The 21,596-nt window shown below is 41.7% G+C and overlaps 1 protein-coding gene and 1 long non-coding RNA gene across 3 annotated transcripts in view; one reads left to right on the plus strand and one right to left on the minus strand.

Annotated features, from left to right (window-relative positions):
- LOC105839886 (UPF0489 protein C5orf22 homolog) overlaps positions 1 to 21,596 on the minus strand; it is a 639,614-nt gene that overhangs the window by 381,778 nt on the left and 236,240 nt on the right. The gene's annotated exons all lie outside the window — the stretch shown is intronic.
- Positions 1,969 to 19,477, plus strand: LOC118644464. Its single transcript, XR_004962237.1, has 2 exons — positions 1,969 to 11,160; positions 11,269 to 19,477. It is a non-coding gene; the product is annotated as an uncharacterized LOC118644464 (long non-coding RNA).

Below are 21,596 nucleotides of genomic sequence, written 5' to 3' on the forward strand. Positions count from 1 at the left end.
ATAAATAAAAAAAAGATATTAGCCGCGTTATTTGTTGCTAATAATATATTTAAAGAATCTGAAAATAAATTAATATTTTAAAAAGATTTAATTTCACATACCTCTCTCGCAACTTCAAATTGCATTAAAGAAATGTTGCTCGATTAAGAATCTCAATAGAAAAAAATATTTGGCATCAGCGAGCACAGAGCTGAACTTCATCTGCAATTACGTGAATTAATTTTAGCAGTTTTAATCTCTCTTCATGAAGTTGCCCACGCTTAATCTCCGGCCGGGTGAAGTGCCCCGCAACGCGAAGGCCTTTTGCACTTTTTCTGTCTGCGGAAAAATAACACGACCGGAAGAGACTGCGGCAACCATGAATACGTGACCGCCGCAGTATTCGGCTTAGAAGGCAGGAACGGAAACGAAAGTTCCAGGGACGCACGACGAATTTTTGAACACATAATCCGCATGATCTTCACTGACGGCGGCAGAGTGATATGTGCCGTTTTTCAGTATTAATTAATTTCACTGTTGATACATGATTAAATTTTTGCGCAGAAATAAAACGTTAATTTTTCTTTAAATAACAGGTACTAAAATTATTTTTGGATAAATAATATAACGCCAATTTAAAAGAAGAGAACATTTTGTCTCGCTTCAACTTCAAAGGTGTAGTAACGCAAAATTTTCATTGCACTTACATTTCCAGTAATGACACAATCGAATATGACTCACTGGCGATGATGACACAAATAGATGAAAACGTAGAGTTTCTCTCTGGAGTACCATTTCAAATTATTATGACGAGAAACTGAAGAACTTCTTTTATCCAACAGAAGCTTCAGAACACGTAATGGAAAACTGGACATTATTATATCGAAGTATCCATTTCTAATATTGTACCATCGTTAAATATACGATTCTCTCATTAATTAATAATCTCTCCATCAGACCGGTTTCATTCGTTTCCTCGCATTATTTCTCATCGTCTACTCAGGCTTCCACTATCCGTTTTTGTTCCGTGAGAAAGGATCCCGTTTCACATACACAGGTTCAATCCTTTCCTATAACTTTTTCACCGCCATTAATTGCAATTAATCCATTTAGCCATTATAGGCTTTTACGCGGCCGAAACCTTTTCGTCATTTGATTTAAGTATGGAGTTCGGTTGATTTCGTAGTGCCTGGCGCTTTTTGCGAACCGGAGACGAGTCGGAGGGAAGAAACGCCGCGTCAAAAACCGGCCGAAATCCTCTTTGCGCGCCGCTATCCTGCGCCGTTATTAATTATCGCCGAGTCATTATTAAAAGACCCCAGTCATTTTTACGAAGTGCTTTTTATCGTTCATTAAGAGGTATGTCCATCCCGTGCGCCCGCGAAAAACTCGACTTATCGCGCCCGTTCGCGTCTCGATCAGAGAGGAAGGCACAACGCGCGCGATCCTATCTCCTCGACCTCCTTCTGCCGCCCCTCATTTTCTTCGTTCGGAGTTATTATCAAGATCCGTGCGCGTGTCCGTTTAAACGGCAGAGGGATAACGGTATATCACGCCCGGGCACGTCCTCCCGTCCTTGTACCTCACGCCTACACGTGTACCCTCCGCTCTCCAATTCGTAGCGCCATTTCCGCGCGGAGGATGATCGAGCGGATTAGCGACGTGGGGAAATACTGTCTACCTAGAAAAGCGCACCTCCGCCCGGCGAGGTCCGGTCCCGTGTATTGGTAGATGGATTCGTCGTAATTCAAAAGACGATAATCGAGTATTATCGGGATACAGGTATACGTTTGATGCTACCTATAATAATAATTGTTTGAAAAAGGTGTTACACAGAAACGTTAAATTGTTTTTGAAAATTTATAAATATTAATAATAATATATGATATTAAATTATACGTACCGAGATAGATTCCCAGAAAAAAATTGTATTAAAAAATAATATGTATTCTGGAAGATTTTTAAATTAAGTTAAAAAATATTTAATTCATTCTTCAAAGATTTTATTTGATAGAGAAGCATGAGAATAATAAAGATTTATATAGGAAAGTATCTCAACGAAAAATGGAATGTCATTAAAAAAACGAGTTAGCAGTTAAACTAATTGTATAAATAATAAGAAAATTATATGAACTTTTTGTATTCTGTTGTAACGCGAAAGCTTAATTTGGTTTCGTTTTGTGTGATCTAACAGGCACGTTAATTCTTCAAAAATACGCATTTCTTGACAACCGAATAATTATAAGGAGAGCTTAGCTGTGCGCAAAATAAGAGGAGAAGGTATGCGAGAAAGGAAGGCTCCGGGTGATTACCATTGGGCGCGAGCAGCTTGCGCAGAAAGAGGGGGAAGGCGCAATGATGCCGGGACACGAGAACTGGAATGATGAATTGCAAGGCGCGGCAATGAATCAGAGCCCAGCGACAGGCGGTGCACCTACCAACAATGCGGGCCCGGTTCTTAGAGGCCCACCAAGGCTGACGACAAACACCTTTCCCTGCGGTTGCGCTAAACACTCCATCTAAACAATCGTGCGCTTATTTTATTTTTATCGTCTCTCTTTCTACTCGCTATATTCTATTTTCGAGAAATTGTTAGAAAGACCACCGGATCGATTTTTAACACCTTTTCGCTAACAAATTTCGTGTACAAATCTTCTCACCTCCACTTCAACGTACAATTTACAATAATCACCCTTTGCTTTCAGTTTTATTTTTATTTGCTGTAAAATAATGCGAAAAACGCAAGTGCAAGATAAATTAAGCTAAACTATACCGAACAATTTTCTTATGTACATACAGCAAACGTTGCGGCGATGTAATTTGTTTATGTAGCACTGCCAACAAAAAGTAAGAGGTTCATCAAAATGTGTGTGTGTGTCGCACCAGCGAGGAATTAAATTTTTTCCTAATCCTATACAAACGTAGTTTTACTCCATCGCGAGGCATTCTCTACGACTGCACTATAAATCACTACCAGACGTTTCCTACCTCTAAGTATACTTTATTACAACCCATAAAATATATTTCCTGTGAGTCATCTGTGTATCCGTGTGGGCGTGCGGAGAAAACATCAAATTCTTCTCAAAATAAACATTCACAGCTCTTTTTCTCTTATATCAGTTTTTATTTCATTCTTATAACGTTTAAAAACGACATCTTTTTAATTGGAAGATATTAAATATGCCGGAATGCCAGTACGTTGCCCTCGAGGCAATATGATAATAACGTCGCCTTTATAGCCCGGGAGAAAATCGGTAGCGTCAGGAATTAATATACAAACTTGTTTTACAAGCCGATCAACTCTCCCTGTCCACGAGTAAGTGGATTAAATGAAATTGCGGCCTCAATACTTGAACGGATCATGCATAAAAATATTCTAGGGAATGGCAAATGATATCAATCTCATTGTATCGTATAAAAGAATATTAAAAATATTCTCATTCATATTTCTAACAAAATATGTTTTACTATCATGTTACAATTGACGTTTTGAATTATTGTTTAATTGATAAAAGAGAACATAATTGTACATCTCATACATAAATGTGTGTGCGTTTTCTTTTTAAATTTTGTAAACGAGTAGTAAATTATTAATAAGCTCTTAAAGCTATTAATACATTATTTTGACTAATGGTATTTTATTCATAATTAATATTATCAAGTAATTCAATGTCTTAATAAAAAAATGAAAGATCTCAAAATCAATCATTGTATTACATGTAATACGTTACTGAACAAGTAATCGTACTTGATTAAATAGTTTCGCAATTGACGACAAGTGGAATTCAATTTTGTCTCTAATTATAAATAAAGCACGCTCAAAATTTTGTTCATATTAAAGGAAACTCGTATTTCAAACAGCAATTTATATTTATATATTTAAATTTGCAGAAGCGACTTTATCGAAATTCTTCGGTTAGCACAGCCTTTAAAATCGTTGCCGTTATCCTTAACCATCGAACGGCGAGTGTCAATAGGATGATGCAGTCACTTAAAAATGCGACCTTCGCGCTGCAACTGCGTCGTAAGCGTCAAACGCCAACACGACTGACGAGGGGCGGGATAATCTTGTGTTAGAAGCCCGATGATTCCTTTGCTTTCTGATACACACGTGTTCCGGTATAATTTATCATTCTTTAAAGTTCCGATGCCTCCGGGAATAATCTGCATGAAAGTCGATGTGGAATAACAAACGAGTGGCCGCTCGTGACTCATAAATCGACAAGAACGAACGTACAAATGAACGAACGTTCAACTAATTCAACATAATTACAAAACCCAGCTCGTAACAATTATAAAAATGACCATTAAGCTGGAATAATTAACGTACGCCAACGGTGACGTAACGTTACACATATTCTTGATAAACGACGGATACCGAAGCTCGAAAGGATGCAGCGAAATCCGTGAGGACCGATCGCGAGTCCAGAGGGGCGGCGGGATCGGCCCAGGTAGACAGGCAAATAGGGCAGGCAGGGGAAATCTCGGGGGAGGGTTTGGTTAGGAAAAAAACCAGCGGGGCTGGCGCACTGCCATGCACGATGGAAACGCAAACTAATCGCGCAATCTGCCGGTGCACGCGGCAAGTCAACTCGGGCCACGAAGAATTTCAATCAGCAATAATACCGCCGCCGCGCTCTTCATCTCGCGCCCAGCGAGATTTCCTCCCCCTCCCCCCCTCTACTCCCCCGCGTTCGCTGCCATTCTCGCTGCCACCGTGCGCCTCGCGGGGTCCCACCTCCTCGGTTTCGCGCGCGTGCGACCGTGTTCCTCTTCTCTCGCCACTTCGCCTCACGCCGGTTACAAATGGCGTCATTATTCCTTAATAATTCGCGATACCGCGAGCGGCGTATCTATTGTCCGGCGCGGGCGGCGGACGCTGAGTCGCGCCGATCGGCCAACACTTGGCAGACCGCGCCGGCCTCCTTCTCTCGCTTCTTTCTTTATTTTTTTCCCCCCCCTTGGTCCTTTCCTCTCGTCACGGAGAACGCGCGGTCGGTCTATCGGCCCCCCGTGTTTATTAGCACCGTCGTGGCAACGCGAGAGGCCCCGGCACCTCCACCGGCGGGTAAAGATGAGCGATTTATGCGGCGCGCGGCGCATCCGATGGTACACCCGGCGATACCATCTTATAACCGCTTCCGTGCTCGGTAATTGAAGTTCGACGTTTTCGGCAGGCGGGCGCGAAACGGTTCCTCTTCATACGCCGCGAGTCGAGATAAGACCGGGCACACACATCGCAGGGTATCGCCGATATGGCAGGCAAGATTTGTTGTTGGCATGAAAAAAAAAAAGGACGTTCGGCCGCCTCCCGGCTCGGGGCACCGTTCGCTCGCTTCTGTCTTCTTCTCTCTCTCTCTCTCTCTCTCCTTCTTTCTTCTTTTCTTCTTGTTGCTTTGTTTCGAATTCCGCGCGTTGCTCTTGCAACGATTACGTGTATACGTGGTAAATCGGCATGTGTCAGGATCAGAAGATATACGGGCTGATCGATCGAAACGGAACGAGTCTGTGATCGAGTCTGACCTGAAAGGAGTCGTGGGCCATCGTTACGCGAATTAAATGCCGTAATGATGTAACAGATAGAGTCGGATCTCAATAAAATAACCGACGATCATCCAGTTCGAAAGGGGAGGGGGGGTAATGAATGTTGTATCGACGTTGACCAGTTTCTAATGACAGCGCTACTTCGACGGGTACCGATAAACCGTATAGCGACGCTTATTCCACGATCACGTCGCATCTCTAGACTTTCGCGTCCAGCTATATCCTGCACACGTTTATCTTCCCTCTCCCATCGCCAGGTTCAAGGCACGCCACGTCGCGGTCCAAGTGTGTATACAACAGGCGAACAAGCTGTCGTCATATGGCGAGTGGTGATAACGACGGGCTGAAATAGGCAAAGTCACCGATCGTGGTAGGAAGGGTGGAAGCGATGGGTGTGCGAGGATCGGTGCACCTTCCACGCCAGCGGAGGTCACGTGGGCGTATCGAACCGGAGAGATTAACTGCCTCTCGCCTTTTCCGCGGATTCACAGCTGTTGCACCACCTGCCGCATCCGCCCTTTTCGCGCCCGTTTAACGCCACCTACTACTACGTGAGGCATCGCCGTCGTCGTCGGGATGCGCCGCCGCCGACGCCGTCGTAATGTTAATTGCAGGCTGCGGACAGTAGCCACGTGATAGCGGCGAACACAAGCCGAGTACGCGAGCGCAATAATTCACCATAGGATGGAAGAACGACGTTGCACACAAGGTGCGAGATATTGCGAGGTGAGCCGCGTGAAAATTGCTTCCGTTCTGTGTGTCGCGGAAGTGCGGCCGCAATATCCGTTCTAACAGCCGAAACAGTTTTGTTTGTGATTCCGAAGTGTTGCGCAGCTCAAATGTTAGCATTAGGTACGTTTAGACAGAAATCAAAGTTCATCAAGCCGCAACAACCTTGTTTTATAACAATTTCATTATCAAAACAGTGAGTTCGAGTCTCTCGTAAATATTTAGACTTATAAAGTTAATTTGCTATTAGTAGAAATGTTGCAATTATTAGTTTCAACTTCAAGAGAATAATTTTGACTTTAACTAATAATATTCAACTCTGAAGTGGTATTATGAGTAAATCTTCTCACTCAATTGCTAACTTAAATTTAATAATTTTCATAATTAAGATAAAAATTTTGATAGCTTAAAATTGCATTTAATAAGATAAAGAAATAATGTTACTTTAGTTATTCTAATAATATTTTGCAACATATAAAAAAGAAAAGAAAATGTAAAGAAAGGTAAAAAATTCTTAATGTTGTTGGATAAATTTGTATCCAGAGAATTAATATAAATGTTAGAATTAATATAAATGTTAATATAAGAAAAATATATAAGTAGTTCTCTACGATTAATAAAATTACTCTAGATGGTATTTTGAAGCATCAAATTTTGCATTATTATATAACATTTTAATATTATACGAATCGAATGTGAACACGGTAGATTGGGCCATAAAGAAACCATATAACAATCTTTCGAATTTCACGTATTTCTTTTATTATGAAAAAATCAGCAATCACTTAACATATTCAGCTATTTATTATTATGTAATACAAGCTTAGAATAAGCTGCATAACGCATATAATTTGCATTATAATATTGATAGGTCAAGAAGAAGGAAGAAATGCAGAAGATCATGTTCCGTTACGACGTTTGCATGATGTTAACTCGACATTTATAAATTTATCTGTTGCTTCGAAATAGGTAGGAAGTTTCAGCATAGCTTAAGGCCAATTTCGTCTTGCGTCGATGCGTACGATTTCGCAGATGCATAAATATGGTGGATGATCGAGGGGAAGGAAGAAATGAAAGCAATGAAACGAATGGCAAGCAATGTTAAAAAGCATGATAAGGGGATTAGGATTCAGCGGTATGCCACTCGTAGAGATGGAAGGTTCGAGTTCTTACCAAGAATGGAGAAAGATATAAAATTCACGATTTTACAACTTTTTAAATTGACGTTTATAGTTATGAGTTAGCTGCATGTCGCTGAATCATTGATTAGAATCAATCGGGATATAATAGGCATTATTTTCCTCTGCTTGTAGCACCTGTCACGCACATCGTTCATAAATTAAATGCATTTCTTAATGTTATCAATAATATATGCACTTTTCAGAAATACAGCTTTGAATTATCACAAATATATTTCCTGATTACAACATTTCTTCTTAATGTGTAAATTTCCTCATAATGTATTCTTTTGTACATTTACATTTAGTATATACATCTAATATATGGATGACGTGTGAAAACGGTCAATAATCAACGGGCAAGTTACCTCACATCCATTTTCCGAGAGCTGCGAGAGACCCAAGGAAACCTGCGTCAAGCCTTTAGGGACGGAGAGCTGATTATAACCTAGGGAACTGGGCTGGAGAAAAATTAGGGAAACTAAAACTAAAAGTAGACTAGAAACCTGAGACTGTATCAAGTCTAAAAGAAACCTAGTGAGTGATGAATCTGGAAGCTGTCAAACTTAAGAAAAAAATAGATTGAGCAGTAAGCCTGGTACATAAGATTCGATATATTATAACATTGAGCTGGAACTGACAACCTATACCAAAAATCACAGAGAGACTTTATAGATCTAGTGATGATCTAGGAACTAAAAATATAATCTCACCACTATTATATTCTATTATTACAATGTATAATTACAAAAATATGTACTACTTATATAGTGCTGTGATTGTTAACACTATTGAAAAATATAATTACACTCAATGTGAATAATATTTCTCGCGATCGTTCCGAGTCTAATTTTGTTCCTATCGTCATCGCTCAATATTCTACATCTAACCGCGATATCCTAATAGCGCGCCTAATTAATTGAAAACGGTTACGTTCAGCTGTAGAGAGTATCGCAAGTCCCGATCGAGAGCCGTTCGCGGAACGATTGTTGAAAACATACATCCGCCGCGCGATTCCCGGTTGCTATCTACGTTTCTTATCACCACGACGTGCAGCGCTGGAAAAAAAAACGCCCGACCGTTTCCGAACACGGCGCGTTCAAAGCGAACGTAGTTACGTCGGTATCGCGCGGCTCATAAATTCCAAATCCTCTTTTCTACCGTAGAATCCTCTCGTTTCGCTCGGCCACCTCTCGACCTTCCTCGGCGATCGATCGGTCGATCGGGCCACGACAAACCACGCGGCTGCACCACGACGAACTAAACCCCGGCTCGTGCGTTCGGACTCTCGTCCGACCTATCGAGCTCACGCGACTCCGCTCGAAGCAAGCAGCCTCGTGCGTTTCCTCTCCCGTCTCCGCCTTTCCTCCTTCCGCTTTGAACACGATTCCGGCATAGCGGAAATATCAGACTTAAGAGACGCGTCCACAAAACGACTTCTCCGCCGCGATAGCTTTCACGAAACTCGGGATGACAGCGCGCATTATTCCCAAGCGTTGCGACCCATGCTCGAGACGACATTCGAGTGATTTAAGTTGTCAAGTTGAGTTTCAAGTGGGTTTACGCGTCAAAACAGGTGGATCAACACAAACAAACTTTCGGTAAGCAGAAACAGAGCAGCACGAACTGTTTGCGAATAGGAAATCAACAAAGAACATGGTTTCCCAGGCCAAGACGTTGCGACCTCATAGATACTACCATCTTAACTGCGTTCCTGGTTTTGTTTCCTGAGAAAAAAAAAACCAAGATTTATAGATTCCTATACGCGTCCACGTGTATCCACGTTTCTGACGTTATGACAAGTAAGATAACGACTTAATTTACATTTTTTACGTTCGAGACAGACAGTTTCGAGGCATCAAATTACTTCAGCCTTCTTCTTTATGGCTCTTAAAAAGAGATAAAAATCTCCTTCATGTAAATACACAATTAAGAGATGAAAATAGCTGGTGCATATAAAAGTTGCAATTCTATTCGCTCTTTTATCCACAGCTTACATCGTTCTTCCCACCCACCGGCTCATTTAACACTAGCACATCACGGCCGCAGCAACGTGCCTTTACGCAACTTCAGGCGTCTAATCGATTCGACGATCTTCCAAGCGACGCGACCCGTTACGGGCAAGGGAGGTGAAACAACACGGAGATCAAGCGCGAAGCTGAGGTTTAAAGATCGAAAGAATGTTGAAACGCTTCCACGGTTCGTAACGACGACGATGCGGACGCGAATCATTAATCCTCGGAACACGGTGCCGTGTAGCTTGTACCTACCTGTGATTACGATTTTTTTTTTTATGTCCTATCTATCTCTCCCCGCTGAGACTTTCTCCGCCCCCCCCTCCCCTACCACCGTTCCCGGCGAGACGCACCTTCTTCCCTTAGTGCCTCGTTATGTGCCCGTGCCTTTGAGGTGCAGGGTGACCACGGGGGAAGGTACACCTACGCTCATCGGCGACTCGTGTTCCCACACGCGAGGCGTGAACACCGCCGGATATACGTGCGCCTCGGCGTGCGTTATCTTCCCGTGGTATCCAACCGCTTCGCGGTTCGCGGGTGGTAGGGGGATACCCGGCGAGGACCGACGTGCATCGGCGATTCTATCAAAGCCGGAAACTGCGCGGGTTTCCGGTTGTACGACCCCGACTTGTCGCCGCGGCTTCGCTTTCACGTGGCTTTAAGCCAGAGAAATTTGTAGAGAGAAGTCACTTGGAATTAGACCATTGTAACAGAAATTGTACTTTACCGTGTGTAGTTGTGTTACAAATGTAAATTTCTTAAACGTTACTTTAAAGGACAATTTTATGAGTCACGGTCCAAACAGGAGAACCTTTATTATGTTGCTTTCTTATTAAATTTCTGCCGCAAACTATAAATGTCGTCAACCATTTCAGTGATCAATAGCGAGCTGGGTGGTAATTTCTACCTACACGCCAGAGCATGGAAACAGTTACGACCCCCTTCTTATTAAATTTCCACCGCAGACTATAAATGTCGTCAACTATTTCAGTGACAAATAGCGAGCTGGGTGATAATTTCTGTGTTTTAGCAGTGTCGAGACACATTAAAATCGTTGCAACCGCTTTCCCGTAGATCCCGTCGTCGTCATAAACCGGCAACTTTCCGCATAAGCGCCAAGGGGAAAGGGGCCCCGCCACAAAGGCGAAAATACGTTGCGGCGATGCATCATTTTCAATAAACCCATAATTACACGGGTATCGGTGTAAACACGTACGTCATCCGCGTCCCACTCTGTTTTCAGCCGGCGCGCCGTGAAAGGTGCCAATTTCGTAGCCGGCGTAGCCGCGTATTATTTGCGTACGCATTTGCGTCCACCACGCGAGAGCTTACGTCCACGCAGCCATGCGTGCACGCGGCGCGAGTGACAGCGGCGCGAAGGTTTCCCCTCCGGGGGATCCGCGCGATCGCAGCTCTGTTTGAGCTTTCGATCGACGAGAACGAAGCCAGCCAGCCAGCCAGCCAGCCCCGCCGTCGTCCTCCACCGTGACGCGGAATCACGTGTTTATTGTGCGCCGCTTCGCCCCGTGAAGAACGTAATATACCCCGGCGTTGCGTGTGCGTGACTTGTGTGCACATCCGACGAGTTGCGGGCTAACCAACCTGTGCCGGCGATAACTCTCCGGACATGATTGCCGGGACGGATAAATGTCATATCATTGATACGCAGTCACGAAGACGCGATGTCGACTCGGGGAAACGTTTCATGCAGTCAGGTGAAATCAGAAATTATCGCAAAACGATCCTCCGCGGTGTGCAATCACATCGAGATACTCTACCTTATTATTTTGTGTAATAAAACCTCCATTCCCATTTTCACACAGCTAAGCCGTTTAAAAAACGATTGGAAGATTGAAATGTTCTTTTATCCGTTGATGCCAATTGTGTCGGTAGACAGTAGATGTATAGTATATTAGTTCATACTAAGTATTTGTAGTCGAAAAGATACAATATGAAACGCATGTAATACATAGCCAACTTTGAAATTATATATATAGAGGAAAGTCACCGATACTGGCACACCACTTTGTTTTTGTTGGACAGTATTTCTTAAACAAAAGTTAAAATTAAAACAACAAAAACAGATGAAACTGGAAAGTGTCTTCTATCATACAGCATTATTAATAATACCGTTGCAGATTTTATAATAATTAAATGTTTTTGCAACAACAATAAAAGGTGAAAAATTGGATCTCAAGAGAGACTGGCAGACCAGGTAACATTTTCCTTTTCTTTTCCTTTAAAATGAGTCATTTGTACAAAATATTAAGTTAGATTTGTTTTTTTAGATTTCGCATGGAAAAAAATAAATGTATGAACTATGGGTTTTTATTTCCTGAATTATATAAGTAGATCACGTTTCTATCAGCCGTGAAACAATACAGCGTTTCCGTGAAATAAAATTGCGCTGTTTTAGGAAGTCAATGCCGGTGTTGGCGACCTTCTTCCTCCACGCACAAGATTCACTGCGTATGCTGTAAGCGGAATAAATCGGCAGAGATAACGTTAACGAGGATTAAAGAAGCTCCGCGATAAACGATTTCCCATTTCCATAAATTATACCGCGTATAACGAATATAATGCTTTCATTAACAAGCAAGCGCAGCATCTACGGGGCGTAGAGGCTCGCGCGCACGGTTCTCTGTGGCGCTGAATAAGCTCGTTTGTTCGATAAACAGCGCGACCAACAGCTCCGGAGCGTTTGATCAACGCCCAGCCGTCCTATTAATTAAAAGCGGCCGAGTATCACTTCGTTAGGGGCGTCCGATGCGTCATAAAGGCGCGCGCGTTATACGCACGAGGCGGGAGGAGGAGGAGGAGGAGGGTTGGGGGGAGGAGGGAGGGGAGAGAGAAAAAAGACGATAGACGGGAGACGAGGTAGAGAAAGCTTCGTAAGAAGGACACGATGCAAATAGCCATGGAAACTGCCGCGGGACGGACTCGTTAACGCCCGGAGTTATGGCCTGTCCACACCGCGCGCGGCGCGGAGCGCAAAGTGCGGAACCTCCGGCTGTGTAATTTGCAAAATACTAATTACGCGTTCGCTATACGGCGACGACGCCGGCGCGTGCTCCGAGTCGTTTACACCTCGCGCTAATCCGCGCAAAAAAAAAATGGACACTTCGCACGTACGTATATTGTTAGCCCCCTTGTTAATAATGTCCATGGCCCGTGTGTGTTCGGGCCACATCGGAGGAGGTGCCGCTGCCGAACGACGCGACGCGCCCCATGTGACGTTAACACGCGGCAGCGTGCATAAAATATCGCTCGTAAAAGAGCGGACGGAGGGCTCGGAAGAAGCGGGAAGCGATGTAAAAAGAAGAGGAAAGACCGGAGAGGGGCTGGGGGGAGAAAAAATACGTCGCGATGAAAAACGCGCGCTTGGGAATCCCCGTTCCGGCGAAAATCCTAATCGTTTTCGCTTGCCGCGAGGATATGATCAAGCGGCAATCGGCGATAAGTCGAGTACAAACGGAATTCCCTTATATATTACCAAAAAACAAATTTTGTTTTGCAGGATCCGAAACGTTGCCTCGCGCCGAATTCGCCGAGATACGCAGCGCCGCAACTTGAGAAGCGTTCGGGATCGTTTTGCATTAGCGCAGCTGCAACTGCAGTTGCAGTGTCGCCGTGTTCGACGGCTTTAGCGCCGTGTAAGGTGTGTTATGCCTGTCCAGGTTCGGGAATACGACTCTCGTGCGGACATAACGCGACGAATGCGTTACCTCACTCGTTCCTTTGTCGCGTGGTCAACGCGAGATGTGCTACCCTTAACGATAAAGCCGTTGCTACACGCCCCGGCCGCTTGTTGTTGAACGGCGCGACTGCATTACCATAACCGACGCGAATGGCGGCTTAAAGGTACACGGCAACCGCCGAGCGTATTCCGCGTGCTAATAATACAGAACGCGCATCGGAATGCATCGGAAATGTCAGACGGGGAGAAGTGCGGCGATGGCACGCGGTGCTATAGCGGAGAAATAAAAGAAATCCCAAATTGAATAGCGGCCGCCGATACTTCCCGTTGCACGGACAGCTAATTACACAACACCGATAAGGCGAATTAATTTTTTATCGCCGATAAAAAGTATTGCCCCGAGCAAACCACTTATAGGGTTGTTACAGTTGATTTTTCGATAAAATCAATCTGCATAATTTTTCTTACGTTTGAAGCAATCAAAGCGACTTGTTAAACATGTATATATATAGAATGTAACAGAACGAAATTTATGACAAAATTTATGTTATTTAATACGAAACTCATATTTAAATGCATATTAATCATATACATCTTTCCTGGGAATAACTTTTCAAGCACGGAGCATCTTCACGGTTAAGTGCATGAGCGTTCAATCGCAGTTCCTTCATATTATATGTCTTAATAGGTCATCTATTCATAGAAGGAATAAAAATTGTGGAAGATGGAGCTATCTCGGATTTCTGAGAGGCCGGCACTGACTGAATGCATCGGTGCTTCCGAGAAATAGTTCACGTAACTCGGTTCTCCTGGCCTCTGTCAAATCGTGCGTTAGAGAATAATTTGTAGCCTATAAAATCATATCTGTGCGAAAGCAGGCGTATTAATATTACACCTCCCGTCCGTGACTGTCATAAGTGCCTTGTCTAATTGCATGTGAAGATAGTTATGCAATTCTCCTCTTGTAAAAGATCGCGAGGGGCTCACGTTTTACTACAACCTTTTACACGCGTCTTCCGAAACGTAATGCACGCCAGGAGGGGAAAAAAAGACAAGCCGGCATGTGCAATCGATATTCAAGTTCGACTTCCGCCATGCGTACCTGTTGCTGCTATCCGTGGGATACGCCTAGGATACGCCTAGCTGATAGCTGCCATTAGTACGTGATGATTATTTCTGCATGCCCCAACAACGATTTCCTGATACCGGAGCGGAATGCAAATTTCGAGCCCGAGCTTGAGCGCGCAGTGCTACAATGAATTAATATTAACGACGATATCGTTTTCGCGCCTCGGGGCACGATTCTACTTGCCATTAGACAATCTAATCCAGCTTGCGCGTAGCCGTAACCTTTTGAGATCACGTGTCCGCCGTCGTTCATATCTCGAAGCGCGCGAAGCGTGTACGCGGAGAATAAATTAATAATTTGTCTGTTAATCCGTTAGCCTACTATGCCCTCGCACACGTGACTGTATTATCTTCATCTAACATACTCAATGAAACAGCGTGGCGCGTTTATAGAATGTATATAGGAAATTGAATAGAAATCATAATGTCAAGAATATTGCAAATTTTATCGAAACAAATTACGTTTTTATGTATTCAACACAAGATAATGCCTATTACCTTTTCACGTATATATAAATTCTTTTACAGTCGTTAAAAAAAAATTTTATTATTTGAAAAATGTCTCCCAATTAGAAGAATATTCTACTACGATTCCTTTTCGCTTTATCTTTGTGATTATAAGGTATCTAGAAAACTAGAATTGATTTATTTGCATGGTGTAAACTGCGCAAACTGTAGTTACGAAGGAAACAATTAACACTCTCGCAATTTAGTTACGTAAATATTTATTACACTCTTGAATTAAAAACCTGCCACGAGTCCAAAACTTATAATCTTAAAATCCTCCTGTTGGATGAGCGGAGAAGGAGCGAAGGGAAGGACAGTAAGGGAACTTGAAAAGTTTGCTTGAACTTGGACGAAACTTTGCTCATATCCAATGTGGAAGCTGTAAAGGGCTGGATGTTACCCTTCCTGCGAAAAATCGCCGCACCTTCAGAGCATCACAATCTCTTTTGTGTACAAGACGATCTATCACACATGAATGCGTTGCATGTTAATACAATGTTTGTGCCAATGTAAACGACGAACGCTTTCTAAAGTTGTAATTCACTTTGAGAATAAAAACTAGTTGCTGCTTCGAGATTATCTTGTGTATGTGTGTGTGTGTGTGTTACAAAAAAATAGTAAAAATAATCTTCCAATAAGAGCAAATATAAATGCAAAATCTATTTATTTATTGGAAACTTTATAACTTGTATTATTCTGCAAGTATGCATTTTTCATGTTAAATTTCGCGATTATAAGGATACATATAATCATTGCGTGCACGAACTGAATTATAATAATCGTGATAAAGAAAACTGCTTCAGACACGACATCATGATCTCATATCAATTATGATCTAGTATCATAATTACAGTATTATAGCTACAATATTCGTCCTTATATGTATGGTAATGAATAAATTAACATAATATTCCTGATCTAATAACTCTTTTAATTTTTTAAAAATTTTATCTAATTTATTGTGTATTGCCAAGTTACAGCAGAGTTATAGCAACAACAGATGTAAAAAAATACATGTATAGATATGCAAAAAGCAAAAGGTAAAGCCCCAGCATAACATCTATTACAAAGCTCACCCAAAATACAAAGAAGATCGAGCTAATGACATAAGTGCATCATACTTAGGCTAAACACTTAATACGTCTATGCAAATAAATACTACGATTAGACTACACTGATACATTTACACATATAAAATATACACAGTATCGCAAAAAAAAAAAGAAAAAACGGTGAGTAACAAAAATTGTCCGATGCATATTGATTAACAACAATCTGTTTGGTTTTTGGATTTATTATTCATAAATAACGATACTCAAAACAATATTTATTTAACAAATATGTTAAATAACGGAATTTTCTGTAACAACAAATACGTTAGACTAACGTACTTTTTTTATTATAAAAATTTTGAATTTCTAAATGTACAGTTGTTTACAAGAAAATTGTGCACCTCGCATCGGATCCAAAAGTTATCGCGCTGTAAAAAAAGAGACGTTCTGCGATTTATTTTACACGCCTGGTTTGAGAACGTACTGTTTTTATGGCGAGTGGCTGCACCATCAAACGACTTCGCGCGATATCTTCGATCGGCAGCCGGAAGATGTGCCGGTCGGATGCTAGCAGGATCCTCATAAACGGGGCTGGATTTTTATTTCGTTGCACCAGTGAATTTTACGACTCTTCAAATTTCTGGCATTCCGATGTGAAATAGTGGGAATAGAATATTTTCTACGTCGCGCAATTATCGGTTCGAGATCTTTAAACTAGGAATCTGTCCGTTTCTTTTATCGATGCACTGACAAATTATTACTCATCCCGCGGATCGGCGCGGGCAAGAATTTAACGATCGATAAAAGCCCAACAGCTGTGTCTTTAACTCTTTACGGCAAGAATCGTATTTTCGATTCCCGGTGGGAATCCAAGGTACGTTTATTGGTAGCAAACTTATCGTGCGTTTTCGCGTAAAAATGCTGGCTTTTGCGGACGTGCATAACGTACCTATAAACGATAAAATACAGCAATAATTTAAAAAATCAGATCACGCGATGTTGCGCAATGCTCTTGCAAAAGAATCCTTCATCTTTAGGATAGGTTGTTTCACCTTCAAGTAAACTATCCGATAATTTAACTGACAGTTAAAAGTGTGAGTTGCGTTGTTCCACTTTTCGGCAAAATTTATCTCCTTGGTAAATAGCCAATACCGACAGATAAATTACACGGTGCTCTGACTACCGCGTAAGCCACTTAACCAACAGATAAGTGTACGTACTACGGTGGAAATAGAAAATTGATGGAAGATTGGAGCACAATATGACTGTGGATTGGAGTGTAGGTTAGATTATCCGAAATTTTATATTATTATATAAAAAATGGAACCAGAATTGTGTGAAAATCCACTAGTTTATGAAGACGAAGGTAATAATGAAATTGATGAAGAAATAATAATAGTGATTCGCAAATAATACACAGTTCGTCCGCGTCCAAATTTTATTAACAAATATGATAATATAGAATTCATAAGACGATTTCGATTTCGTAAAGGCACTGTCCAGATGATTTTAGATCTCATCGAAGAAAGAATAAGGAGCAAAATTGACAGATAGATATTAAACATATTTTTTACTTTAAGGTTAATTTGTATAATTTATATATGTGCTATATAAGCAAAGCTATTCATGCAGCTATAATTTTATAATATCATGTTAATAAATAATATATTTTATAATATATTAGTAAATATACATAATATATTTTTATTTTAGAAACCATGCTGTATCATCATTACACCAGCTATTATTTACTTTAAGATTCTGCTTGAAACACATACTCAAGCTGAGCAATTATACATATAATGAATCCCAAATACGAACACGAAATGTTGTTGAAGTTTTAGAGTATGGAAACGAAGATTTGCTGCACTGGCATTTGGTTTAACAATTGGCATTTGGTTTAACAATAACCCTTAACTGCACAAGCTATAACAGTACTTCGACAGAGATATTGAAGCTGCAATTGAGGAATTGGAAATCCAAAATGTACAATATCATAATGACATTGATAATGCTAATGCGCGGCGATCATTAATTGATGTATATTTTGCACGGTAACATTTTTTATATAACAAATCATAAAATATAATAAAAAATATTTTTTAACTAATTTTTGTTTACAGTTTTGTTGGTTAAAATTATAGGATAAATAATGATGAAACAACGCTCACGTAAAAGCTACTGGTAAACTGTCCGGTAAGATTTACCCTAAAAATAGTAACCTGCCGAGTAAGCCGAAATTTATCGGAAGATGGAACAACTTATCCTTAAGGTGGAGAATCTATAGCAATTTTTATAAAATGTTATTACTCGAACATTGCGTCTACGCGTACGTCAATCGCGAATTACGAATAAAAATATAGGAACGTAAATTGTCGTAATAAAGCTTTCTTGTCTGCATTAAGCTTCCTTTTGTTTCAAATAAGCTCTCACGAATAGTTTGTATCTGTCGATAAAAAAGAGATGAACAAGAATTATGTCTATAATTACATGCGCACTAATCGGCCGATTATTTGCTCGCGCGGTTATTTCATTTCGTTTACGCGCAATTAAACAGGCGCGCGTATTCGTAAATGATATTCTCGCGGTTATTTCATCTTTAAATACAACGTACAGCGCCTCGCACTTCGGTGAGGAGAAAGCTTATTGATGCTAAGGCCAGGATGGAGATTCTTAAGCATCAATAATATTATTTCGCGGAGAGAGGATTCTCGAACATCAATAATATTATTCCGAACTGCTTCGTTTGCCTCCTCGCGGTTACCGGTTGGCGTTAAAGAGTCTGAGATACGTTTGCCCCCTGGCCTCGCGAACGTGAATAGCCTCCCGACATATTTCCAATTAACAAGCAATCAACAAGCGCTATTTCGCGGCGCAAACAATCGTAATAAAACGTTCGAGCATGCGGCGAGCATAGGGGGGGGGGGGGAGCAGATGGGCGAGATTACATGGGTGAGATAGGCCGGCTATCGATTTAAATCAAAAAAACTATACGGCGAACTTTTATCTACCGCAATGAGGGAAATATTTACGAAGCTATAAGAAGCCGCGTGCGCGTCTCCTCTCCTCGCGGGGTTTCTAGCGTCGCAAAAACGTCCTGTCGCAACTCTCTGCCTATATTCTAGATGCGTTACACACACACTAGACACTTTACACCCTGCCCCCTACCCGCAGTAATGCTACCGTGCGACTGCGGCGGCGCGTTTTCAATTAAGCAAATGTTAATGAAATATCGTATTTCTAAAGTGTCTTCAATTATCGTGCGATAGGCACGTACGGCGTGTACACGTACGCGCCGCCTAAATTATCTCACGTGTTATAAAATCTTTCACGCGGCATAAAACAGAGCCAGACGTGGAAAAGTGGGTAGTTCGGCAGCGGGGGCTATTTTAATTAAAATGCCGCGGAAATTTTTAACTTGTTTCCCAATATTATTATCACGCGTGCGAAAAGTGAAAGCTGACGGGGGAGGGAGAGGGGGAGACATTAAAGACTACGACGGGGGCATGATCTGTCGCGAAATTGACATATAACTAATATTAACCTCTTTTATCGCAATTGATTTTGCATAACTCGAAATGTAAACGTTCTTTTCACGGTTGGGTGCCTTCTCGCGGTTGATGTGTGATGTCTGCTGAAAAAAAAAAACTGTGCTAAAGACATCGGCGGGGTTACGCTCGCGTTTTACACCGTACGACGTGCAATCGTGGCGACCAATCGTGTGATTGGTAAGAAAATAACCGACTATATTAATCGTTCACTTACGAAAACGGAGGCGCGGACTTTTTTCTTTTTTTTTTTTTTCCCCTTTCCTTCACTCGACACAAGCGGGGCGCACGTGTCTTCGCCGAGGCGTGAAAGATTGAGCGCGTGGGACGAAAACAGGAGCAGAAGGCTGAATGTCGCCGGGTGGAAGGTGGCGCCTAGGGTTTTTTTCAGTTTCTGGATAGCGAAAATTAGATTTCCGCGGTCCCGCCCGGGGGAGGGAAGCGGATGGCCGGAATGACTAACGTCCGCCAGACACCTTAATCAAGATACCATCCGTGCTCGTTCTCTCTTCAGAAGGGAACTCCATTAACATATTTCACTCTTTAATTCGTACGGGCGGCGCCGCGCGCGTTTCACGGGGCATTAGCGGCAAGACGAGGATTCGCACGGAAGGATCGCGCGCATCTATAATACGCGACCGCGAATGCCTGTGCACCTTGTTTGCTCGGTAACGCTGGCCGGTTCATAGATTTAAAGCGCCGTTTTGCTTTGAGCACTCGGTTTACAAAATTGTGCAAGCGACATCATCCGCGCGCGCCGAATGCCACGTATTTTTGGAGCTGTCTGGTCTGAGGTGAATAATAGATACTTTCGCAATATGGACGAAGCAGCCAGGATATTTCACATAAATAAAGGATGAATAACAATGACGAATTGGTTTAAGCTAAATAAATACAGCTGGAGCATCTATACATGTACGGTCTACGTCGAGTAAAATAAAATGTCAATACGATTAACTTCATTACTTTAAATTAATCGATCCAAGTTTTACGACAACTTTTTGGTGCTACATTTGTTTAAAATTCTTAAACTTGCATGATATTGTGCTAGACTAATTTATGAGCCAAGTTAACAAATTAAATAAACTTTTAAAACGTGAAAATATATGTAGCAAAATAAATAATGCAATTATATTAATATTGCGCGATCAAAATAAGAATAGAAAAAAAATATTTAGCTAATAGAGAATATCTATTTTTCTGAAAGTGCTAAAATCAAGTTGCAAAATAATTTTGATTACGTTGATAGACGTTTTGAAACATCGGTATCATAAATTGGAAATTGCGCTCACCTGATATTATTATTTCTGTTAAATTAGACTTATTTATTCCTATGCTTGTGTTCGGCGCATATTCGTTTACATAATAACGTGCATATAGTCTTTGAGTTGGCCTGTAAGTAGTGAGAAGGACTTCGAGAAAGACTTGCGAAAGAGAGGCAACGATTATCGAGTTACTTTATTCGCCGTGCGATCGCGATAGCCGCACGAAACTTTTATGAAGTTGCTCAACCGCACGAGAATTTCTGGATGTCACGCAGATTGACACGCCGCCGTCTCGAGTATCCGGAGTCCGGGAATCAGCGAGGAACCAAGGGCTCGCACTTGGGATATGGGCTGTAAAAAAGTGGTTACGCCCACCGTCACACAAAGTATATATCGGCGCTGAGCACCAAAGTAACCCTGTGAACGCTTGCCAAGTCGCCGGTTCTTGATAGAGTTATGAGGTCGTCGCAGTCTCTTCCTGAGTCTCTCATTTCTCGTGCGGAAAGGCCCGGTATAACGTAAACCTGACGTTAACACACCGTACTTTACTGCTGCCAGTTTTACTGCTGGTATGGCGACACAACGACAGCAACGAGTGCGAGTGAGCGTAAGAAGAAATAACCGTACATAGATGCCCGTCCACTGCGTTAATCATTTTTCAGATTCCATACTACTGTGCACGAAAACACTTCGCCCAAACATGTAACAATAAGTGATAGTGGCGAATGCATGGACGAATAATGTCCACGAAAGCAAAACATAGAATAAAAACACATATAAGTACAAATAAATAAATACATATTACTTGGACGCGTAAATTTATTGCGTATACTTGATTTCATTAAAAAATGATCAGATTTATTGCTCTTTATTGAAATAATATAACATAATAAAGTAGTTGATTTTGTTTACAATTAATAATATATTCATGAAGTTCAAAAGATAAAAGCGTAG

This window comes from Monomorium pharaonis, chromosome 2 (assembly GCF_013373865.1).
Source record: "Monomorium pharaonis isolate MP-MQ-018 chromosome 2, ASM1337386v2, whole genome shotgun sequence".
In the NCBI taxonomy this organism is placed as follows: Eukaryota; Metazoa; Arthropoda; class Insecta; order Hymenoptera; family Formicidae; genus Monomorium; species Monomorium pharaonis.